Below are 10,791 nucleotides of genomic sequence, written 5' to 3' on the forward strand. Positions count from 1 at the left end.
GGCCAGACCGAGTCACAGTTCGGTGGCACCAAGACTGCTAGGTTTCACAGAGAATCGAACTCGGTCACACCGATTCGCAGTTTTCGGTCAGACCGAAAGTGCAAGTGCAATGGCCTAAGCCAAATCGGTTTGACTGATTTCTACAACTCGGTCGGTCCGAGATGAGTTCTGCGGAGACCTAACCCTAAATTTTCAAATCAAACCTAACCTAAGGGATGTTTTCAGTGGATAGAGTGTTAGCATACGTGGTGATGATCATGGCAGAACAATGTGCTATGAATCAGAGGAAAAAGAATAGCACAAAGGATCGAACTCGTACCCTTGTTCGGCGGAGTTCGCTACGGCGGCAACGGAGGGGAAGAATTCCATTGACGTTGATGGAAACCAGCGGCGGGAGTTCGCTGGCAGCGAGAAGACGATCCGGAGACCCGAGGCGGCAGAGCAGGACACGCGCGGGCTGAGAGGTTTCGCAGAAATTTCCAAAGTCTCACCCGTGGGTTTATATATCCTGACCCTGTCGGTGTGATCGAGTGGAACAACTCGGTGGCACTGAGATGCAGAATCGCAAGCGGTTACTGCAACTCGGTGTCACCGAAAAGTTCAAATCGGTTGCACCGAGATTGAAAACCTAGATCAACTTAGTGATCTCGGTGTGACCGAAATGGATGATTCAGACAGACCGAAATGCACAAAGAGGTTTTGGAAGTTTAAGTCTATGACGAATCGGGGACTCCGAGTGCTCCTCACACAGAGTGGTTCGAATCTGACTTGATCAAACTTTGTGATGTAGCATGAATAGAGTTTGAGACGAGAAAATCATAGATAGCTAGAGGGAGTTCTTAGGCATTCTTGTCCATCCATTTGGCAAAAGAGAAAAAGCCAAACAATCAAAGCAACAAATGGATGTCCTCGAATGAGTAAACTATGCATCCAACATGCTCACACAATAAAATGACAAAAGAAATATGTGACAAAGCATGCACAATCACTCTAGCATCTATCAAGCAATTTGGCGATGACTAGGTCATCTATATATGAGTATATTGACTTAGGAGTCAAATGAGAACATTTGATCACAAGTGGGGTTTCCACTTTTACATAAAGCATTGTTGTGCTCACATCATTAGAGTTGTTTTAGCTCAATTGTTTAGAGTAAAGCTCCCCCTAGATGTGATATCCCCCCTAAGAGGGATGAACTAACCTTGGGTTTTGTCGATGATGACTTCATGTAGGTGTTGAAGATGTGGGTGCTCAATGTTGATGCAGATCATTCGGAGCAATCCTTTGGAGTGAGTTGCACTTTCAATACCTACACGGGTTAGTCCCACAGGGAACAAACAAGGATATCCATAGACATAGAGTGATGTTCACATAGGATGATGTCCATGAAAGCATTAGGTTACCTTGTCCCTTGTCTTACCAACAAGAGGGTTTGTGACTCCTTGAACTAGTGCAAGATATGGAAGTTTTTTGCACTTGTCCTTGCCAAAATGATAAGAGTGAAGAATGTTGGCGGAGTCACCCTCAAGAACTCTCTAGTTCTTCTTCTTCGGGATCCACACCATCTTGGTGGGAATCCTTGGAGTTGTAGTCGTACTTGATGAAGTAGAACTTGATGTAGTCTTGGGAACCCACTTGACCAAGGCCTTAGGTGCTTCTTCAAATGCATCAATCTCCACTTGAAGCTTGTCCTTGCCTTTTAGCTTGTGGTCTTGCGGTGGAAGATCATCTTGAGCTTGTGTTCCTTGGAAAGAAGTAGGATCATACTTCTCTTGTTGAGGAACAAACTTCGTCTTGGGGTATTGATCTTCTTCCCACTCAACTCCATTAGCATTGAACTTTCGTTCAAAACCAACACCTTGATTCTTCCGGTGTCTTCCTTGCCTACGTACAATTTCCTCAAATTGCTTACTTCCGGAAAGACTCTTGTAAACACCTTTCTCTATAATTCCCTTCAATAAGCTATTTTCTTGCTCAAGTGTAACTTGGCTAAGAGAATCATTAGTGGAATCAAGAGAACTACTAGAAGCAACAACATTGGATTTAGCATGATTGTTGTTACTACTAGATGAAGAATCTTTCTTGTTCTTGTTGCTAGATTTAACTTGTGGCATGTAAGTAGACAGGAGTAAATGCTTGACAATGTAAGAAGAACTTTTCTTGCGAAGATCATCATCGATTGCTTTTAAGAACTCATGCTCTTGCTCAAGGTTGAGCTTTTCAAAGGGTAGCTTCTCATGAGTTTTTAAAAGTTCTCGATGATCTTCCAAGGTAGTTTCATGAGCTAACTTAAGAGTGTTTAGTTCTTTAGTTAGACGCTCAATCTCCTTCTTATCATCGTCATTCATTTTATCTTGATTATCATGATTAAGAGCAAGTTCATCATAGTTTTCATAACTAGAGTTGTCAACAAGTAAATCATCATCTCCTAGAAAATCATCTTCATCACTATTGTAATCAACATACTCGGGGTGTGTTACCTTTAGACCTTTAGCCATGAAGCATCTCCCAATTCCTTCATTTGGTGAGTCAAATATGTCATAGGAGTTGGTTGACACAAGTGCTAGACCGGCAACACCTTCATCTTGAGTATATTCGGAGTCAGAGTGATAACTTCTTTCGGAGTGATGGTCGGAGTCGGAGCCGGATACCCATTCAACAACATGAGCTTGATGTCTTCTTTTTGTGTAGCTCTTTGATGATTTGTCCTTCCTCTTCGAACCCTTGCTTCTCCGAGAGGGTCTTCGTTCATAACGATCATCTCTACTCCTTCTCTCTCTTGGTGGTGATTCTTCTCTTCTACTTCTTCTTTTGGGAGAATCTTCTCTTCTTTTGTAGGGAGCCGTACACTCATTGGAGTAGTGTCCGGGTCTTCCACAATTGTAGCAATTTCGTTCACGACTTGAAGATATCTTGTCATTGTCGGACCTTGACTTGGAGCTTCTTTCCTTGCTTCTACTCTTGTAGAATTTGTTGAATTTCTTCACCATTAGGCTCAATTCTTCATTGAAGGTTTGTTTCTCACTTGATGATGTGGGAGCTTCACATGAGGCTTTGTAAGCACTACTTGACTTGTTGCGGAGCTCTTCCTTATCCATAAGTGACATCTCGTGAGCGACAATTCTTCCAATGACTTCCGTTGGCTTGAGATCTTTGTAATTGGGCATCATTTGGATCAATGTGCACACAGTATCATATTTTCCATCCAAGGCTCTTAGGATCTTCTTGATGATGAATCTATCGGTCATCTCTTCACTTCCTAAGCCGGCAATCTCATTTGTGATGAGAGCAAGCCTAGAGTACATTTCAGCCACACCTTCACCATCCTTCATTTTGAACTTGTCAGGTTGACTTTGAAGCACATCCAATTTGGATTCCTTGACGGAGTCGGTACCTTCGTGCATATCAATCAAAGTATCCCAAATTTCCTTTGCATCCCCAAGACAGCTGATTTTGTTGAATTCTTTGGGGCACAATCCGTTGAAGAGAATATCACAAGCTTGAGCATTGTATTGCAGCATCTTCAACTCTTCTGCGGTAGCTTCACGGTTCGGTTCTCTCCCATCAAAGAATTGACCTTGCAAGCCAATACACACAATGGCCCAAACGGCGGGGTTATGTCCAAGAATATGCATTTTCATCTTATGCTTCCAACTAGCAAAATTAGTACCATCAAAGTAAGGACCTCTACGATGGTAATTTCCCTCGCTAGACGCCTTACTCTCCTAGGTTGTGAAACCAAGGCTATGATCACCAAAATCTATGGAAATCAAAGCAAATGGAGACCAAAGCTCTTATACCACTTGTAGGATCGAAAGTATGTCTAGAGGGGGGTGATTAGACTACTTGACCAAATAAAAATCTAGCCTTTTCCCAATTTTAAGTCTTGGCAGATTTTTGGCAACTTAGCACAAATCAAGTAATCAACCTACACATGCAATTCTAAGAGTATAGCAGCGGAAAGTAAAACAATTGCACATGAAGGTAAAGGGAGGAGTTTGAGGGAGCAAACGCAATGTAGACATGGAGATTTTTTATCCGTGGTTCCGATAGGTGGTGCTATCGTACATCCACGTTGATGGAGACTTCCACCCACGAAGGGTAACGGTTGCGCGAGTCCACGGAGGGCTCCACCCATGAAGGGTCCACGAAGAAGCAACCTTGTCTATCCCACCATGGCCATCACCTACAAAGGACTTGCCTCACTCGGGTAGATCTTCACGAAGTAGGCGATCTCCTTGCCCGTACAAACTCCTTGGTTCAACTCCACAATCTTGACGGAGGCTCCCAAGTGACACCTAACCAATCTAGGAGACACCACTCTCCAAAAGCTAATAGATGGTGTGTTGATGATGAACTCCTTGCTCTTGTGCTTCAAATGATAGTCTCCCCAACGCTCAACTCTCTCTCATAGGATTGGATTTGGTGGAAAGATGATTTGAGTGGAAAGCAACTTGGGGAAGGCTAGAGATCAAGATTTATGTGGTTGGAATGGAATATCTTGACCTCAACACAAGTGTAGGTGGTTCTCTCTCAGAAAATGTATGTTGGAAGTGTAGGCATGTTCTGATGGCTCTCTCCACGAATGAAGAGTGGGTGGAGGGGTATATATAGCCTCCACACAAAATCTAACCGTTACACACAAATCACCAAACTCGGTGGGACCGAATTATAAAACTCGGTCGGACCGATTTAGTTCAAAATGTGAACGTTAGGATTTTCGGTGGGACCGACATGTCAACTCGGTGGGACCGATGTCGTTAGGGTTAGGGCATAACGTAATCTCGGTGAGACCGATTACACAAACTCGGTGGGACCGATTTTGGTAATAGACAAACAGAGAGTTGGTCAGGCAAACTCGGTGGGACCGGTTCACTCATCTCGGTTAGACCGAAATGTTACGAAGGGGAAACAGAGAGTTTGCATTGCAACCTCGATGGGACCGATCGCTCATCTCGGTTGGACCGAAACGTTATGAAGGGAAACAGAGACGTTGCAATCCCATCTCGGTGAGACCGAGATCCCTATCGGTGAAACCGAAGTGACTAGGGTTTGTGGCAGTGGCTAGGACAAGTGAACTCGGTGGCGCCGGATAGAAGATTTCGGTGGGGCTGAGTTTGACTTTTGGTTTGGGACATATGTGGATATGAGAAAGTAGTTGAGGGTTTTTGGAGCATATCACTAAGCATTTTGAGCAAGAAACTCATTAAGCAACACCTCACCCCCTTTTAATAGTATTGGCTTTTCCTATGGACTCAATGTGATCTTGGATGACTAAAAGTGAAATGTAGAGTCATGTGCTTTGAGCTTGAGCCAATCTTTTGTCCTTAGCATTTTGAGGGTTCCACATTCCTAATCCATGCCATGCCAATCATTGAGCTTTCTTGAAATATTTATCTTAAAATAGCATTAGCTCAATGAGCTATATGTTGTTAGGAATTACCAAACTACCCAGGGATAGTTGCACTTTCAATCCCTCTATGGCCTGCCGAAGCCATACCCAGCAGCTACTTCGGGCTCGTGAAGCGGCTCGACGATGCTTGCCCTCGGCTTGATGCCATCAAGCGGTCGGTCTGCATCGAAGGTGCGCGGATGGCCTTCGCCCGTGTCAAGGTGCAGTGGGCGATGATGAACGCCGTCAAGCTCGCGACCGAGGGACCGCCCGCGGGCAAGGAGCACCGTACGCCCGAGCGGTATTTTGATGATGTCCTGGAGGGATCCCGCATTGTAGAGGGCCAGTGCGCAAAAGACATTATCTTTGAATGAATACATTCATGTTATCCCGTATTGTATTATGAAACAAAATCCTATATGTAATATAATGCTTGTTGTTTATTTAAAATTTCGCCTCCGGTGCGGCTGTTTTATTAAATCTGAGAGTTGGCCAGTCGTCAGCTTCAACCCCCACGTAGGTAGTACGGGGGTGTTCGGGTTGTAACCTAAACACTCTTGATCCAAGAGTTTGGTCCTTGAAGGAGGTGTTTAGCGCAACGAACCAGGCAATCGGACTATGTGGCTTTATCACCCTCACTTAGGCATAGGAGTTTGACAATAGGAATGTAGGCGCAGCCCCTAGTTAGTATTTGTTAATCCGGACTAGGGTGCTGTAAACACCTGATCGGGTGGAGGCCGATCCGTCGCATAATGCGGGAAAAAATCGCAAGATCTTTTAACCTCCGAATAGCTGACCAACTCTCGCCACATCATGACAGTCAGTTTTTGGCTTTCTCTCTTGAGGTGTTTACCCAGATAAACCAGAAACACAATCGCAGTAGTTCTCCCTTTACTACCCTAGCCGATAGGACGGAACGTAAGGTAGTAAGCACAGTAGCTGGGCAACCCAACTATTGACCAAAGATATGATTTGTAGCTGATGCATATAATGCTAAGTTTGGGGTGCCAAACTATACTATAAAAAGTGTTCGGACTTTCTTGCCGTAGTATGGAGCGCAATGAAGCCCCTGGCGAATTAAAGCGTACCAAAGTGTATGGGTGCAATCCATAAGAATATCGAAATAAAATGAAGTAGTAAGCCAGTGCCACGTAAGTTGGGCCGCAAACTGTTTCCATTATAATGTGATTAATACGGCAAAGCGTGTTTGTACAAATAGTGTGATAAGCAATAGGGCTATTGAACATGCTGAGACCAAGGGGGAGCTGCATGCGGGTCCTGAAAACAGGTAGAGTGATCGTCAAGGAGACCACCTAGAGATCCCCCCACACTTCTACACTACTTGCCGCCTTGGTATATCCATCCTTCGAGAGGATCGATGATCAGGCCGTCGTGAGGGGCATGTGGAAAAGGAACCTGAAAGGATAAAGAGAAAAGGGAAAGTATGTGTGCCCACGGAAGGTCGAGCCGTATTCTGGACCACAATCGAATTATGCCTCCGTCTTTGCCCATGGTATTTTGAGTGCGTAATTATGTACGCGCCGTACGTACACCGCCATTTGGTCGGGATTGAGATGGAGGCCAAATTGCTAGTCGAACTCCTGACGAGCTGGACTGTCATGCTGCGGAGTAGTCCGGACTCGTTTGACAGTGTCCGGGAGCTTGGCTGCTGAATTGATATTCTGCTTGATAAGGCCGCTCTGTACTTCCGCTGCCAGGGCTGCGGTGTGCTCCTCGGTACGGAGGAAGCAATCTGTGTTTCCATTGACTGTTATGACACCGCGTGGTCCGGGCATCTTGAGTTTGAGATAGGCATAGTGTGGTACCGCATTGAATCGAGCAAATGAAGTTCGCCCGAGCATTGCGTGATAGCCACTGCAGAAGGGGACGATATCGAAGATCAAGTCTTCGCTTCGGAAGTTGTCCGGGGATCCGAAGACGACTTCCAATGTGATTGAGCCCGTGCAGCGGGCCTCTACACCCGGTATTACTCCTTTAAAGGTAGTTTTTTTGGGCTTGATCCTTGATGGATCGATGCCCATCTTGTGGACTGTATCCTGATAGAGCAGGTTGAGGCTGCTGCCGCCATCCATGAGGACTCACGTGAGGTGGAACCCATCAATGATTGGGTCGAGGACCAGTGCGGCTAAACCACCATGACGGATACTGGTCAGGTGGTCCCTGTGATCAAAGGTGATCGGGCAGGACGACCATGGGTTAAATTTTGGGGTGACTCGCTCTATCGTGTAGATGTCCCTGAGCGCGCATTTGTGCTCCCTCTTGGGGATATGGGTAACGTATATCATGCTCACCATTTTAACCTGGGGGGGAAACTTCTTCTGTCCCCCTATGTTCGGTGGACGGGGCTCCTCGTCGTCGTCCTCACTTTGCGACCCCTTCTCCTTGTTTTCGGTATTTAACTTGCCGACCTGTTTAAAGACCCAACAGCTTCTGTTGGTATGATTGGCTGGTTTATCGGGGGTGCCGTGGATCTGACATGTACGATCGAGTATGCGGTCCAAGCTGGATGAGCCTGGATTGTTTCTTTTAAATGGCTTCTTCCGCTGGCCGGACTTGGAGCCACTGAATCCGCCGTTAACCGCCGTGTCATCGGTATTGTCACCGTTGCTTCGGCGCTTGTGCCTGTTGCGTCGGGGCTTGCCATTGCTATTTTTGGCTTCAGAGGTGCAAGGTTTGCTTACTGTGTTATTGCTACGGGCTAGCCAACTATCTTCGCCCATGCAAAAGCGGGTCATAAGTGCTGTGAGGGCTGCCATGGACTTCAGCTTTTCTTGGCCGAGGTGTCGGGCGAGCCATTCGTCGTGGATGCTATGCTTAAAGGCCGCTAGGGTATCGGCATCTGGACAGTCGACGATCTAGTTTTTTTTAGTTAGGAACCTAGTCCGGAATTTCATGGATGACTCTCCGGGCTGTTGAACTATGTGACTTAAGTCATCGGCATCCGGAGGTCGGACATATGTACGTTGGAAGTTGTCACGGAAGGCGTCTTCCATGTCCTCCCAGCTGCCAATAGAGTTTTCAGGCAGGCTGTTTAACCAGTGTCGGGCTGGTCCCTTGAGTTTTAGCGGGAGGTATTTGATGGCATGAAGATTATCACCGCGGGGCATATGAATATGGAGAATAAAATCCTCAATCCATACCGCGGGATCTGTTGTTCCATCATATGATTCGATATTCACGGGTTTAAACCCTTCTGGGAATTCATGCTCCATTACTTCATCAGTGAAGCAGAGGGGGTGTGCGGCGCCTCTATATCGGGCCAAGTCGCGATGTAGCTCGGATGGAGTCCGTCTGCGGTGTTCGGCCCAAACGTGGTTATGCTTGTCACGTCCAGCTAGATAGCCGTCGTTACGCGCCGGGGCACGCCCCCGCGATCCGTAGATCGATCTGGTCTGAACTGCTCTATTTTCCAGGTCCTGCCGTAGGTCATATGTATATCCTCGAGCTGTTGTGTCTCTACCTTTACGGCGAGGTAGAATGGCTTGGTGTTCGGCTTGAGTTGCCGTTTTGTCCCGGCCACGTGGTGGTCAGTTAGCTGCGTTACGCGCTGATGGTACGGGCTCAAGTGCCTCATCATCGAATTGAGGTAGCAGTTTATGCTTCGGGTAACTTTTGGTTGGGCGCTCGAGGCTTTATTCCTCGGCTACCAGGACATTAGTCCACCTATCGTTGAGTAGGTCTTGATCAGTTTGAAGCAGTTGCTGCTTCTTTTTCAGGCTCCTTGCAGTGGCTATTAGCCGGCGCTTAAAGCACTCTTGCTCAAGGGGTTCCTCCAGCACGATAAAGTCTTCGTCGCCAATGCTCGCCTCATCCTCGGAGAGTGGAAGATAATTACTGTCCTCCGAGTCTTCGTTTATAGCCTGTTCATCAGGGCTAACTTGCACATCTTCTCGACGGGGTCTTCCTGGTCTTCGGCGTCGTCCGGAGTATTGTTATCTCTCGTGCCGGCATTGCTGTCTTTTCCATGGCGTGATTTAGAGCGGCGCCGCTGACGTCGGCGCTTTGGTTGTGTCTCAAGAGGTTTATCCTTGACTAGATTTCTCTTGTTATCGCCATTACCCTCTTTGGGTGTATCCACCATGTGCACGTCATACGAAGAGGTGGCCGTCCAACGTCCGGTAAATGGCTGGTCTTGGGCCTGCTCTTCTCCAGCATCGTCGTCCATACCGTCGATGTCTTCGAAGCCGTAATCGAGCATGTCAGTTAAGTCCTCGACGGTGGCTATGAAGTGGGTGGTCGGTGGGACGTAAAATTCCCCGCTCTTAGCCCCTAGTCCGGGCTGGGCGTAGTTTGGACATTGCTCCTCTATAATGATGAGGGATCGCATCAAGTCCAGAGCCTCACTCAAAGGCGAGGTTTGGCCAGGGAGAAAAGAGTCCGTGGAGTACGGTGGGAAGGAGACTCCTTGGCCAAGCTCGCACGATGCTGACTCCGGGGATTCGGAGCCAGTGTCCGGAGAAGAGTCCGGCTTCATGATGCTCGCCAGCGATACTACTTCCTCCGGCTCTCCTGTACTAGGCCTAGTGGCCGCAGATAGTCCGGCGGGCTCAGGAATCCCGTCTTCGGACCTGGCGATGCGCTCCGGATCTAAGGCTAGAGCGGAGTTGTGGTCGTGAACCCTTGGAAGATCAAGCCTCCTCGGATATCAGTGACATAATCCAGATTTCCAAAACTAATCTGGTGACCTGGGGCGTAGCTGTCGATCTGCTCTAGATGGCCAAGCGAGTTGGCCCGTAGTGCAAAGCCGCCGAATACGAAGATCTCGCCGGGAGAAAACCCTCCCTCGGGGCAGCATCGTTGTAGATGATTGACGGATCCATCGAACCTTCTGACGACGACACAACAGAACTCTCAATGAAAGCACCAATGTCGGTGTCAAAACCGGTGGATCTCGGGTAGGGGGTCCCGAACTGTGCATCTAAGGTTGATGGTAACAGGAGACGGGGGACACGATGTTTACCCAGGTTTGGGCCCTCTTGATGGAGGTAATACCCTACTTCCTGCTTGATTGATCTTGATGAATATGAGGATTACAAGAGTTGATCTACCATGAGATCGTAATGGCTAAACCCTAGAAGTCTAGCCTGTATGATTGTGATTGCCCCTACGGACTAAAACCCTCTGGTTTATATAGACACCAGAGGGGCCTAGGGTTGTAAAGAGTCGGTTTACAGAGGAAGGAATCTTAATATCCGAATGCCAAGCTTGCCATCCACGCAAAGGAGAGTCCCATCCGGACACGGGAGGAAGTCTTCTATCTTGTATCTTCATGGCCCATCAGTCCGGCACACGTCACATAGCCCGGACGCCCAAGGACCCCTTAATCCAGGACTCCCTCAGTAAGCACCCGATTTTTGAACGCAACTTGGTTGACTATC

The sequence above is a fragment of the Aegilops tauschii genome, chromosome 3 (assembly GCF_002575655.3).
Source record: "Aegilops tauschii subsp. strangulata cultivar AL8/78 chromosome 3, Aet v6.0, whole genome shotgun sequence".
Classification (NCBI taxonomy): domain Eukaryota; kingdom Viridiplantae; phylum Streptophyta; class Magnoliopsida; order Poales; family Poaceae; genus Aegilops; species Aegilops tauschii.